Below are 12111 nucleotides of genomic sequence, written 5' to 3' on the forward strand. Positions count from 1 at the left end.
GCCGACAAATTTGTGAAAAGAACCTTAACGAAGAAATTCGTCAGACCTGAACTTAAGAAACCATATTCTGAACAAAAACTCTTTATATAATGTTATGTAAATGCTTAATAAAAACAAGTTTACTAAGATGGTTTACCTGAATATTTTCTCAAGTTTTATTCATTTTTGCATTTTTTACATTAAGCGTCTATGTGTTTTACAAACCTTTTATTGAGTCCTAAACAAACCGACCCAAAACTATTTTTTTAATAGCCTTTATTTATTTATTTACTGGGTACTAACCTGCTTAATTGCTATATCTCATTTACAAGAGAAATGTGTTTTAATAAGTTCATTCGCATACTCACTGCTGGTATAATTTAGAATCCCATTTATTTAAGAAGTGAGTTAAAATCTATGATTCGTATAATTATGTATGCTAGTCCTTACCTTTAGTAAACAATAATGTAGCCAGTGTTGTAGGTGTTTATACATCTAGAAACATAGCTGTCTCATCCTCTTGAGAAATTCAAGCACTTTATAGTTTTTAATTGATAATGGTATATGCGTTTTTCAGTTTCTGAATAACAAAGTCTACTCATTCATTTTCAACCGTTAAAGCAACTGCTAGTCCGAAAGAGCTTGTCACACAGACAGATACTGGTATACAGCATTTTGCTTGGAGTCATTAAAGAGCAAAGGAGAAAGTGTATTTAAATTTATGACTGGAGTTACATCTCTGTTTTTAATCATTTTCTCATTTAGTTTGTTTGCATAAAGCTTTATGACTGGAGTTACATCTCTGTTTTTTAATCATTTTCTCATTTAGTTTGTTTGCATAAAGCTTTGTCAACAACCAGCTGAATTTTTTCAATTAATCAAGTGAGACTTAGGCAAGGTTTAACAAAAGAATTCAGACAAGGATTTTCAACATGATTTAAAACTTCATAATAGATAAATATATCTGTAAAATTGAAAATGTCAAGCCACAGTGGTGAATACAAGATTGATACATACACCATGTTGTTATCGAAAAGACGGTTGAACACAACTATCATGTGGCCTCAAAACTCGTAACGTTTGAAGTGATTAGGTCACCTCATTAGAGTTTGGCTACCATATGAACGATTTGGTCAAATGGTACACAGTTTGGTGTACTCTACAATACCGTTCTTTTGTACTTTCACAATGCTAGGCAACAACGGTCGGCGAGTAGCTTGTTTGATGTTGGTAGAGATTGTCGATTGAGCTGCTGGTAAACTTTAACGCCTGCTGTTTTTGAACAACTAGTCGAGCAGATTGTGCTTTAAAACAATGCTTCTGCTACACAAATACCAATTATCGTGCCTCTTTGAAAGTTGAAAGAACCTTGGTTCTTGCCGATTGTCTTCCAGAGTAACCACCATATGCATATATCTCTGTATTTATAGAGCACAAGCAATCACTATCCTGAATGTCTCAATAAATAGATTGTTCCGTAAATTAATGTTTTGCAAATCTTACTATTGTGGCCAATTACTGTATCTCTAAATTGAGATTGATTGAGTCTATAAGCAGCTAGCTGAGAACAACTGTGTAAATTTTGAAATAAATAAGACACGTTATGAAGGAGTTACATCATTGATTCAGCAGGAGAATTGATGCGGAACTTTCCGGAACGAAGCTCAGCGTCTCAAAGATTCAAGCCATTAGCGTTCCTGGTCTTCTAATTGCAAAACTAAAGTTGATCACAAATTACATAAGTATTAGAATATCGAAATCTATAAAAATCAAACAACCTTGCCATTATATATAGCTTTAATTATAGGTATTAGGAATCACAGTTAAAATGTTCTTTGAAAAGTTGGAAGCGCTTTAGAGTTATCATTACAGAATTAAATATTTCTGTTTTCTTCTTGTAAAAATAATCTTTGAGCGTTAGCGATTACAAAGAAAATAATTTCGTAAAAATCGAGAAAAAATGAAAAAAATGGTATTATTTAACGAACTACGAAAAATTCTGAAGAATATTCCATGCCTCCGTTGCTTGTTAATTTGATTTTTAGCTCCTGATGTTTCATATAATTTGAAATATCTCGTTGGTTTTGTTTATCTTAAGTTTATTTTATGCATACTTGGAATTAGAAGTAAGAGAAAACTGTTCAAAATGAGTCTAATAAACTAAGATTCCGGTATGGATAAAACTATAACAGTGTTAAGAACATCATAAATCGTTGGACGAAAATTCCTAGGCTCAAATTTCATTATCACAGGATTAGGGTCGTTTTTCAATAACAAATTATTAAAAAATGTTCATTCGAATCTTATTTATCTCCACTTCCTAAACATTGGACATTTTCTTAATACTTGCAATTATCTCTAAGGAAAATATTCGTGCAGATACTGATTTCAGTACTTGAAGTGAAACACGACAGCCACTTGATCTTCATTTAATTATTATTCTCTATTGCTTTTCCAAAAACGTTTTTATTACACATCATTTTCATATTTGTTATGGTGTTTACATTTTTTACAAACCAGCGAAGAATGATTACAATAATACAGTCTTGGCCAAGATGTTTTCATACTGTTCTATATTGATGTTATTGTCTACGTGCATGGAGTAGTTATTAAGTAAATGTTCGAGTAGTAACAAAGAAAGTAGCGTATGATTGTACAAACATGTACCAGTTGTTATTCTGGCCTATATAAGTTGTTTTGACCAGTTGTTCGTCAAAACACACGTATACATCTGTTTTGTATAAAGGACGTACTTTTGGTATAATCTTTTTCGAAACAGATCAACGCTTTGTTCAGACAATTTCCCTGTATTTGGTGTAAAGACATGCCTCGTCAAGTGTCAGAAATTATAGGGCGTTAAATTGATCAACTGTCCAGAAATGGTATGAAGCAAAAATGGCTTGCTAGAACAATTGGGTACCCCCAGTGTATTGTATCCTGAAGTCGAAACGTGATCGAACTACAGGAAACGTTGCTCCAGGAAAGTCTACTGGTAGACGCCGAAAACATACTGCTCGAGATAGCCTTGTCTTGCAACACCTTACGACAGGAATGGCACAAACACATCTATTCTAGGATATCCAGAAGAATTGCGAATAGGAGACTGACTAAACAAGGTTATTTTTCAGGAAAGGCTATCTGCAAACCGATATTAACCAGAATTCATCGCCGTCACCATATCATTCGGACAAGACAGCATGCCAACTTACAGTTAGGACACTGGCAACATGTCATCTTTTCAGATGAGTTTTGTTTCCGGCTTGTTAAAGCTGATAGTAAGATTCATGTTCGTTGTTTGCCTGAAGTACAGATGAGGAAAGATTGTCTTTCTCACAGGGAAAACACAAAATGTGGTGCAGTACATGTTGGAGCAGCTATTCATCATGGTGGAAAAACTATTTTTTCGCATCCTCCATGGAAACATCAATGACGCCTCCTACAGGCCTCACATGGAGACGATATTTCTACCATATGCTAAGGCAAGGTTTGGCAATAACTTTGTGTTCCAGGATTACAATTCCACTGCCCACATTGCGTGCATTGTACAGGATTATCTCGATGAAGAGGATTTTACAAGATTGTCATGGACAACAAGGTCTCCAGATTGAAATTCCATTCAGAATTGTTGGGCAGAACTGAGCCAGAAAATTGCTAACCACGACCATAACCAGCTACTATAGCTGCAGCGCCTTCTAGTTACAAGTTGGGATAAAACTATGGTGGATTACACCAATAACCCCATCGACAGTATGCCATGTCTCTTTGCAGAGGTCATTAGAGTACGAGGAGGGCCAACTAAGTGCTGAATATTTAATATTTATACTAATTTGATGTTATATTTTGTTGATATATTTGATTTTGATATGGATTTTTTGCGGTAGGTGAAATGCTGAATTACACATCTTTCTATAGGTGTCTGATAAAATTGTTGGTTGTTCTGACTTATCGTTCAAGATGTTCATTGAATTGTGTCATTATACAAATTACATATTTAGATGTCTAATATAACATACATTTCTCAGTTTGACAGCGTTAAATGTATTGTATTCCATCTTAATAATAATGAGCAATTCCAATTCCTGTTTATCTTTCACAACATACACCTTCTATAATAAAGTATTGTTACTACACACACCATTCTAATGTAATATTTTATAAGCTTATCATTATAATTAATAACTGAGCATCATAAAGGCAATCTTTTTATTTACAATTAAAAAATTCCAAATTTAAATATCCCTTAGTGGAGATCATATAATACACTTTTTATTTCTAACAATATAAAAACTAATTTCAATAAGGTACTGTAAAACATTGAATGTAGCTCAGTTGAAATGACTCACGATTTACAATGTAGAACAACTAGGTGATTAAAAAACCTAAAAATTCATTAAGTAATCAACTGAGTATCGTCAATGCCAATGATTATTTTATTCATAATCTCAATGTCATTAACTTATTAGTTGATATTGATACATAGGTGTAACCTTCACACATTCGCAAATAAAATACATTTCGGTTAAAGTATTTTATAATATTGTACACAATTTTCAAAATTGCTACTATGTCTTAGCCTAACATAAATGATGTGTAGATAATAATAAATGCACATAATGTATAGTTAAAAAGCAAATGTCACAAAGACTTAAGATAAACTTTGTTCATGCATCTGTACATTTTGAAAAATAAAATAGAAGAAGGAAACGTTCGCTGTTTTTTTTCCGCCCACGCGTGGATTTATCTAAATTGTTGACTAAATCAGTAATAAACTGTGGTATGCAATGTTTAAGTATTTTCTTAGCTTAATATGCTTGCATTAGCACAGACAAAAAAATAAAAGAACATATTCTGGTATGTATGCATGTATTTAGTTTTTTAGGTCATCCATCTAAATTTTCTTCCAGTGAGCAAGACTTCACACACACACACACACACAAGAAAAAAATAGTTTGCAGAATTGCGAAGAGAGACGGAAGCATCACAGCAATTACTTGTCTCGCGAAGTTTAATTAGGTTATCCTCTATTCTAGGTCATTTAGAGCCGCTTCTCGGCCACCTAATGGAAATAAACGACTCCATCTTTGACTTCCTTTACTCGAGAATATAAACAATTGACTAAACCTGAATAAGAACTTGAAGTTTAAGCAACCTTAAATTCCTTTTCTCTATCCAGTCAGCTAGCCAACTCTGGGACGAAATGGTAATTTTGAATGGTTACTTGATGAAGTTGGGTCTTGTTTGACATGACGTTTGACCTCTCGAACTAGGAGAGTGAAAATGTTCTTCATCCGGCATTTTTAATAAAACTTGTAACGTCATACCAAAGATCCACATTCCGATTATATAATTTAAATATATTTGGCCTATTTCTTATTTTGTGTTTTATGGTCCACACGTGTGTTTCCTCTGGCACCTACAAAAGATTTCCTCTGTCATTAACTCGAGGGTAATTTTTTGCTTTCAAGAACTAATAATATTTTTATGTTTCTGCGCCATACTTTATATGATGATGGAAATTTACTAGTATACGTTAATAAATGTGTGTATAATCATTAGAATATTCTGAAAACTACTGTAATGAATGAGAGAAAGTTATATAAATATTAACGAATTTTTTCCAAGTTTACAGTTTACAACTGATAATAGATACATATTTTCAATTATGACAATTATATATATATATTTAAAAGTACGTTAACAAAAGAAAAGGTAATGATTAGTTATTTAAAGGATTTATTTTTAGTATAAGAAAGGTAATATTATTTTGTTTTATTCGATTTTAAATTCATAGTTTACACTTTAAAATAACAGCACTTCCAGGACAACATAAAGGAAAGAGTTTTGATAGGAAATGTTGTGAAATATTACAGCTGATAAAAACAAAATAAAGTGAAAAAAAAACCTCATTCGTTGCAAATTGTCAGTGGTGTAATACCCTCTTAAATGTACGTAAAATCTGTCGATGTGCAGGGCAGTTGTTCTTTTTAGCATGACTTTATCACGTATTTGAAATGATTAATTAAGAAATTCATAGAAAACGTTTATGGTTTCCTAGGTATTCAAATAGGCTGCTAAGTACTGTAGCTGCTGTTATGTTTGTTTATCATTAGTTATATAGATGAAACGTGTGAAAGAAAAACATCGAAAACTTAGTTATTTTTATTTTGAAATCAAATAGACGTAAAACTATGTCGTAAAAATAAAGGCATTTCAGGATCTCGTATGATACTACTCGATAAAGTTATTGCTTCTAATTGGAAATATTTTATATTTTTTGATGTAGTTAAGACTTTTTGAGCTGTTGCAAATAGCTTTTACGTGTCAGCAAATTTTATACTAATTACATTCTAGAAGATATTGACAAAGGTATTGTTATTATTGGTCTCTTATTGATTATCCATACTATGTGTGTAAACTGATTTTGAGTTATATTTACACAACTTCATCATTCATTAGGAAAGGAACAATAACTTCAGTGAGTTCTTATGTTCGAAAAGTGATATCTTATAAAGTATACACATAAAAATTGAAATAAAATATATTGGGTTGCTTAATTGTATATACTTACTACATATATAAGGATTATAAAACGTACATGCCATGCAGAATAGTATTATATACGATTTTAGAAGTAGATAGCAATTAAAATGAAAAACAATTTGTTTAAAAATAGTAAAGTTTTATTGTTCTAGCTTTCTCGATGTGGAATTAATAATTGATGATAAGCACACATAAAGAAAATGCATATCTGTATTTACGTGTGGTGTGTATATATGACGAGAGATTAAGGGGTCCATTCACAGATAAATAGTTCAAAAATGAAGAAGTTTAGGAAAATAATTGTCAGCGGTATAGACTGAGGTGTTGTGGGCTTACATTGTGTGAATATCACTGATATCGTTCAAGGTTATGTTCCTCAAAACCATTATTACATTATAAATACAAACTGTGAATTGCAAAGGCGTAGATAAAATTAAATTATATTTTTAAACCAGAAATTACTAATAGGTGAAATGTAGCATCGGTCGGTGTAGAGAGAGTGTGAGAAAGCGGCCGGCCTTTGGTTAGTCTCTAAGGAATTAGGGGATTACATTACTCTAAGCTATTAAAAAATGATTGGAGTGAACGGGTATAGTGGCAACCTTTCAAGTTCAGCCTGTACGGAGAGTACAAGATCCCGTATGATTATGGAACTTTATAATACGGCTTACGGGAAACAAGTGTAAGGTTAGTGAGAAAGTAACCAATTCGGCGTGGGTTAGGGAAAGGAACATAAAAGACAGAAGCTCGGCAGAAAAAAAAAAAAAGGACCGGGAAATGTGTATGAGAGAGAGAGTGAGCGCGAATAAACCGAATCAGGTGAAGAAAGAATGTGATATGCTGCCAGTAAGAAAGAAAACCTATTTCAAAAAAATATACGATATTGATTACAAGTAATAAGATCAATTTATTATGTTTACGTTGGTATAAGTCAATTCTTTATAGGAATAAGTACAACCCAAATAATGTTGATAGACATAAGAATGGAAAGAGAAGAGTGATTATAACACGATAGTAACAATAGGCCTTGTTTATTTGTACTTAAGCACTAATATGCACAATAGGCTATCAGTGCTGTGCCGTCATGGATATCGAAACCCGCAGACTTTATGCTGAGCCACTGAGGACCAGAACAATAGGCATAAATGCAGATGAGTTAAACATCCTAACAGCATTACAAAATGGTAGGCAACTACTTAATACATGTGTTTTAAGTAGTGTACAAATGTGACAAATACCAATGAGACGACTTCACAGGTAATATTGGTTATTGTTCCTGTTTGCAGAAACTGAGTCTATACGTAAATGAGCCTAATGTATGCAACCACTGCCACACATGTCCTATCAACCATTTGGTATACAATTGTGGGGAATTCTGTTGTCACTCTCCATACACTAGGAACATGTTAAAATAAACATTGTGCATTTTAGGCAACTTAAAGGAGCTGCAGCACACTTATGTGGGGATATTTTTTCAATAGGGCAATGATGTTTATTGTGTGTGAGAAATAGCAGAATCTATTTTTTTTAATTTAGTCTGTATAGGTCTTTGCTCTCGTAAGAGTCCACATATATCTCAAATTTAAATAGAACATTTAAAAGTATACGGGTAGTAGTCGAATGTATGCAAGTGAAGGCTATACGGAATTCGAGGTTACGTACACCAATAATAATTTACTTCGACGTCAGCTGTTGGAGTTTCATTAATAACACAGAGATCAGAAGCAAAGCATGTGTAACTTACTATATTTAAACACTATACAATGTTTCATACAGCACCCACTATGTTTGTTAGCCGAAATTATTTCAGGCTACAAACACACATTTATATGTGATCCTGACTCACAAACATTATATATATATATATATAGTTTGTGCATGTGTTTCCGTGATTATGTGTGTGTACTGAATAATAATTGTGGACAAATAGCTATCATTAAGAATTTCTGAAATAGTTCGATTGACTTACAAATCACATATTTTATAAAGTTCACTAAAACAGAATGACTTTTAAGATGGATATAGATTAATAACGGTGCACCTGGCTCGTTCCTAAATGTACAATTTACAAGATTTATACAACTCGCTCAATTACACAAACTTAAATATGCATATCAAAATGTATTCTTAGAATTAAAAGAAAACTAAGTTCGTAATGGAATATTAACAAGCAGGAATTAATATCAAGAGAGTAATAAGTTCATAATATCTACCTACACTGATAATTCCCTATATATAAACACACACACACAAGTCGAAATATTATAGTTAACGTTGGCATATAAATTTTAATCATTTGTCGGCATGGACATACAGAATGAGCTATCTCAATTTACTGACTTCTCTAAACAAACTTTTTCCATTATTAACTCACTGAAGAGTATGTTGTATTTAAAAATGTCTTTATTAACTAAGGATATTAAATATATCTATTCCATCACATCTCTTCTGATTAAGAAATTAGCACACAGGATCACATACAAAAGTTGTAATGGTTTTCAAATGAGTTCCAAAACTCATGGGCTTCAGAAGAAGAACAGTGAACTATTCGAAAGTCGAGTTTTGAGTCTCGTTTGAAAACCCTCATATCTCTGTTAGCAATGATTTTTCATTTAAAACATAACTAGAGAGTTGGAAAGTAAAGACTAAAATTAGAAGCAGATAGCATATTTTTAGCTGGAATATCCGATGTATTCTTTTTGTGCATACTGTTGTATTCAAATACAACCCAAAATATAATCTCAAACTATTGGTGTTACCTATCAGACACTAGTGTAACATATTTAACATACTTATTTGTTGCTCACGCTAATCTTTATCTTTCATGGCTTCACAGAATATATCTTTCAACGATAAAAACTATAGCATTAGTGTAGTTTATTTAAACTGAACAAGTAGAAAATTAAATAAAGGGATGCAACCAGTTGCCACAGTCTGGAGTAAAACCACAGCTTGAACATATGTGAAAATATAAAACTGTCAACCTGTTGTTCTCCAAAGAAACACATAACCTACAACAAGAGACATTAAGTGAGTGTATACCTTTGAAAAAAGTATATGTAAAAAATACCAAAACAAAACTAAGGCCATAGGCATTACTATACTTCAAAAAGAGCACACAAAAAATCTAAAACTATTCTGCCTTCTCAGGATTTCCAATGAAAGAAAAACTTAAATTAACTAAGAACAAACTTGCCAATAAGTAAAATTAAAAAAAATAATAAGAAGAAGTTTCAAATGAGTAATAAGTAAAGAATTCTTAAATGTCTTAGCATACGTTCATAATCGTAAATGTTGTTAATTGCAGTTTCATTATTTTTTTCTATAATAAACCAACATTTGAATTCTCTGATAGATTATTTAGGCAGAGTATTCATGATGAGATTTAGCTGAAAGGAACGCAACTGCCTGTTGTAGAAGCACAAGTATGTTAACACGCTATCAACAATCCACCAGAATAGTATAAAGACCGACAACACCATACACACACATTCACCTGAAGACGAAAGATGGAAGACTTTCGAAACGTCGTCCTCTACACTTGTGTTTCTACAACAGGCAGTTGCCGTTCATTAAACTAAATTTCAACGTTTAAATTGCTTTACAAAGCTTTGCTGGGTTTCATGCAACTCTTACCTTAGTAGAAACATCACTGTCTACTGTATTAATAAAATTATTATCTCTTAAGTACTTTATATACACATGTGATATACAGAGTTATTACATTTTGTAATTATTAGTGTAGCTATTTAGTCTCAAATCTAAAACAAAACAAATGTATCTTTTCAGGAATAATAATGATGTAACATTACGATAAGAGGCCTTAACTTAGAGCAAGTATATATTTACATAGTAGTTGAAAATACATTCATTACGAAATTAGTTTGAGAATACTTTCTTCAAAACAGAGAGGTAAAAGTTAAAAAACATTTTTTAATTAGAGGACTAACATACTACCAAACATTGAAATTTAAACTTTTCTCATATGTCCTAAAGATATTTTTCTCCTTAAGCTGACTTTGAACGCTTGTTCTACAAATGGTAACCCTTACATTATTTGAGTACACGATTATTCATTTAGTCGATTATAATAAAGACTTGCTATTAAGGTTCAATAAAGAAATAAATATTTTTATTTTTGAATACAATTCGAACATTTCAAAAATTTAAACTAAAAATATATCAATGTAGACGATTAATAAATTTAAAATCATATTAGCTCAACATTTTCACTCTTTGTCTTTCAGAAAATATATTTTTCCATAGGATAACTAAAACATATTTTAGTAAACCAAAACAATTACTTAATGCTTAAGATCCTTAGCTCATTATTATTTCAGTTTAAAGCAATACTAATAAAAAATACAAGTACTTACATACTTTAATGAAAACCTAAACTTTTCGGTGTTTCATATAATAATACTCATTCTAATGGCTCGAAGTAGTATCTTTGGCTCTGTTAATTCGTTTCATGAATAAACGTCAATATGAGTACGACTTCAGTATACGTTTGTCTGTCCGTATCTAAATATGAAGCTTTATATTATTCATGAATATCATCAGAATAAAATATTCATGTCCTGACATTAGTATGACATTATGAAATTTTCATAATAATTATGTCTCAAAAATATGGTCTTCAGTTTTTTAAGTTTTACGCCTCCAATATCATGTACAGTTCATTATATTGAAAGTAATTTATGTCATTGTGTTTACTTTCTTATAGAATGCAAACGAATAATTTAACAGACGTATGATAATTTTGATAGATTTGTAATTATTCGCGGCAACGTAATAACGTCACGCCTTAACTTGGTCGTCATGTAACGACTGCTAATCAGAAGTTTGGATGGACACATTACCCATGTTGCATTGCTTTATGGCTTAGTGCACTATGACTTTCATCATTTTGGTTCTCTCGAAGTCAGTACGAGTGAGGAGTTCTTCTTTCCACTCACTGTTATTCGTGTATTTTATTGAATTGATATGATAAAGCACAACAAACAATGGAAAAAATACAACACCGTGGACTACCCTGAGAAGTTAAGTCTGATTATTCACATTCTCAAAATTCTTAGTGTACGTTTGATAGTTGAAATATGGAATGTTACGTATTAGAATTTCTAATACTCTGAAGTTGAGTTTACTGATAAATTTAAATTTAGTAGTTAACTTGTACTTTGGATTTAGTATTTAAATATATGCCGATATATCTCCAACTTATTATATTTGCTAACAAGATTGATACACACAGTTTTTTAACATAAATACGTTTTAATATACACAACAATACAATTTACCGAAACAGTTATTACAAACAATGATTTATAAACAAAAGTTTCACAAACTTACAAGCAATATGAAGTCTTCTTTCTAGTCTGGAACTTCCTTCATATCTTATCGAGGGTTAACGATGAGTGAGTTAATTACGAGTTGATGTAGGTACAATTCGCTTAACTGGAAACTAGCTAGCTTTGTCTTTCGTTATTTACCGGCCACACACGCTGAGCTCTTCACGATGAATTTATATAATGTTTTCGTAAAAATACTAATGTCCAATGAGAATCCACTGAAGTTAAGTGATTTGTAATG

The 12111-nt window shown here is 31.7% G+C and overlaps 1 protein-coding gene and 1 long non-coding RNA gene across 2 annotated transcripts in view; both read right to left on the reverse strand.

Moving 5' to 3' along the window:
• LOC106465265 overlaps positions 1 to 12111 on the reverse strand; it is an 84072-nt gene that overhangs the window by 46174 nt on the left and 25787 nt on the right. The gene's annotated exons all lie outside the window — the stretch shown is intronic.
• Positions 4387 to 11034, reverse strand: LOC111087219. The gene is made up of 2 exons (XR_002611938.1): positions 10896 to 11034; positions 4387 to 5392 (listed from the first exon to the last, which is right to left on the reverse strand). It is a non-coding gene; the product is annotated as an uncharacterized LOC111087219 (long non-coding RNA).

Source organism: Limulus polyphemus, unplaced genomic scaffold (genome assembly GCF_000517525.1).
Source record: "Limulus polyphemus unplaced genomic scaffold, Limulus_polyphemus-2.1.2 Scaffold1889, whole genome shotgun sequence".
In the NCBI taxonomy this organism is placed as follows: Eukaryota; Metazoa; Arthropoda; class Merostomata; order Xiphosura; family Limulidae; genus Limulus; species Limulus polyphemus.